This window comes from Quercus lobata, chromosome 12 (assembly GCF_001633185.2).
Source record: "Quercus lobata isolate SW786 chromosome 12, ValleyOak3.0 Primary Assembly, whole genome shotgun sequence".
NCBI classification, from domain to species: Eukaryota; Viridiplantae; Streptophyta; class Magnoliopsida; order Fagales; family Fagaceae; genus Quercus; species Quercus lobata.
Window position 1 is genome coordinate 9,112,646 of NC_044915.1, and position 3,428 is coordinate 9,116,073.

Consider the following 3,428-nt stretch of genomic DNA (forward strand, 5'->3'; position numbering starts at 1 on the left):
AAATAAAATAATTTTCTTTATTTGTTTTCTTCCAATTAATTTTTTCATAATTTTCTTTTATATTAAAATGCTTATGTGACTTTTTTAATAGTTAATTATTTGATTTTACATTATTATTTTTGCCACGTGTGTGCTAATAATGCAAATTGTTTGCTATGTATACATTTTCTGTTAGTGAGTTAATGATGGAGACCAAAATGATTGTAATTAAAAATAACAAGGATCAAATTGATCACTACCAAAATGTAGGGACCAATATCGTGTTTTCAAGCTCTTTTTTTTTTTTTTTTTTTTTTTTTTTTTTTTTTTTTTGGCTTTTTGGAAAAAGACAAAGTTTTGAGGAGTATTCATACACAAAACAAAAATCAGAGTCAACTTTCGAATTAAAAAAAATCAACTTCCTCCCCAGAAAACACGTGGAATGATCCCGTCCGTCAGTGTCAAACTCATGTGTTTCTGCAGTGAAGCGGTGTAGTTTCTCTTCTTCTTATAAAACTCACTTCCCGCTTCCTTGCAATAAATTAACAAAAAGTTTCAAGATTTTGCCTTGGCAAAGTTCCAACAAAAACCATACAAGAAAAGCAAAAGAGGCATTAAAAGTTTCAAACCATATATGATATATATATATATATATATATATATCCAATGCCTCCAAAGCTACCCATTAGCCTTCCCGCTCCCCTAAGCCTTAAGTTCATCAAAGAAGCCTGCAAATCATGTGATTTGCAACGTGCACGCCACATGTTCGATCAAATTCCCCAACCAGACCTCCGTACGTGGACCGTATTAATTTCAGCTTACACGCAACTTTTGTCGGCTGCTAAGGCTTGGGCCACTCTGGGTGACATTGTGAAAGCCAAAGAGGTTCATGATGATGCAATTCGATTTGGGTTTCATTCTGATACTTTGTTGGGCAATGCGTTGATTGATATGTATGCTAAATGTAAGTGTGTTGAAGATGTGAGACGGGTTTTTGATGGTATGCGGGTGAAAGACGTGATTTCGTGGACCTCGTTGTCGTCTTGTTATGTTACTTATGGTCTACCTAGACAAGGTTTGGAGGAGTTTCGTGAGATGATGTTAAATGGGGTGAGACCCAATGTGGTGACTGTGTCTTCAATTCTACCAGCGTGCTCTGAACTCAAAACTTTGAATTCAGGAAGAGAGATTCATGGCTTTGTAGTAAAGAATGAAATGGGAGAGAATTTATTTGTTTGCAGTGCGCTTGTTAGCATGTATGCTAGTTGTTTAAGCATTAGGCACGCACAATTGGTATTTGATAACATGTCTCGGCGAGATGTTGTGTTGTGGAATGTAATTCTAACAGCATACTTCTCAAATAAAGAATGTGAGAAGGGTCTTGAATTATTTTATCAGATGAGAAACGAAGATGTCAAATTGAATGATGCTTCATGGAATGCTGTCATTTGTGGGTGTGTGCAAAATGGGAAAACTGAACTGGCGCTGGAGATGCTTGGTCAGATGCAAGATTTGGGTTTCAAACCTAATCAGATAACTATTACTAGTGTCCTGCCAGCTTGCACTAGTTTGGAAAGCTTAAGGACTGGCAAAGAAATTCATGGTTATATCTATAGACATTTGTTTATTAAGGACTTAACGACCACAACAGCTCTGGTTTTCATGTATGCTAAATGTGGTGACTTAGAACTTTCACTAAGGGTCTTCAATATGATGCCAAAAAAGGATACTGTTGCTTGGAACACAATTATCATTGCTAACTCTATGCATATGAGTTTATACAAAGAATGTCTATAGAACCAACTGCTGCTGCTTGGGGAGCATTGCTTAGTGCATGTAGAGTACATAGAAACATGGAGTTAGCAAAAATTGCAGCGAAGAAGCTTTTCGAGATTGAACCTCATAACCCTGGAAACTATGTATTGTTATCCAATATATTCTCCACTGCCAATTTATGGGAAGAAGCCTCAGAAATTAGGAAATTGATGAGTGACAGAGGAATAATAAAAGAACCAGGTTGTAGTTGGGTTTAGGTGGGGAATAGTGCTTGCTGTTTTATTGTTGGTGATAACAAAAATGAAAAGACTGATGTACGAAACTTTGGGGCAATTTGGTTTAAAAAATGAGATTGGCTGGAAATGTGCCCAACATTGATGTTGTTCTACAAGATGTGGCTCCAGAGGATAGAGAGAATTCTTTATCCTCACTCTGAGATGCTTGCTGTTGTCTTTTGGGATTCTTAACTGGAATGGACAATCATCAATGAGTTTATTAAGAATTTATATGTGCAGATGTCATAACGCCATTAAATTCATGCGAGATTGTAGGTGTGCAAATCATTTTAAGAGATACCGCAAGTTTCACAACAGGTATGTGAATTGTTTTTGTCAAGATATTTGGTGTTTTTTCAAATCCACCATATACGATGAAGTGCAAAATAAAGCTATGCAGGGGGTGCAGATGCTGAGGATTGGAATCAATTTCTGGTTGCATCATATTAAAGAGATGGTTATGGGAGAGAATTAGGAACTTTGCTCTATCTTGATTTGAATATTTTCAATTGCGAAATGGCAAATGGAATATCGGTATATAGATGCTGAGTTCAAAACTTCAAATTTGGGTATGACATCATGAGTGACTAAATGGTCTAAAAGAAAATAGTTTTCGTTAAACTTCCTTGAAGTTTTCGTTAATCTAAACTTCCTTGACTTACTTCAATGAGTATTCAGAATGTAAGGTAGGTGGGAGCCTGTTGTATAATAAACTGCTAGAATGACATGCTAAACCAAACCTTCGTTTAATAAGCTATGCACGGGTTGCGCTTCTTTGTGTCACTTGATTGCAGTTAAGTACTTCAGTAATTCAAATGCAATCTGTATTTGTAGGCGACACAATTGAGTAATAATTATTTTCGATTTCACCCTCTTTTTTGTTCAATTTAGGATTGAACTTTCTCTGATTTTAGATATTAATTGATAACTTTCCATCAGTATAATTGAATATTTTTCTCTTTGCTCACATGGTTTTTGATTTAAGAATTTTTAAATGGTGTAGGTAAAAAATGAGGTCTCTTCGTTATTAATTTTAAGCAAATCAGCTGTTCATTCAATTTGCAGATTTAACAAAGATTGTAAAAAGCTGCTAGTGGTTTTGCTTTTGCTAAGCTTGTATCCTGTTTCTCCGGGGAGGATTTGTTACAGTATGTTAATTTTATGGTCTAAATTTGTGAGGAAGATTAGAGGACCTTGTAAGATTGGTTATGTGGTGGAGTTTTGGGTTTCAAAGCCAATGATTAGGTCTCAGAACAATTGTGGAATCTAGGATTTGTTGGTTAATCAGGTTTGATAAAATATCAATTATAAGCAAAAAACAATTGAGCACTTGGTCAGGCCATAAAAGACATAAACTAATGGAAATAGACAGGGGAGGAAAATCAGAATGTTTTGCAA

The 3,428-nt window shown here is 35.4% G+C and overlaps 1 pseudogene; it reads left to right on the forward strand.

The window, feature by feature from the left end:
- The first annotated feature begins 546 nt into the window (after positions 1-546).
- On the forward strand, positions 547-2,650 carry LOC115970757 (annotated as a pseudogene).
- The last annotated feature ends 778 nt before the right edge of the window (positions 2,651-3,428 follow it).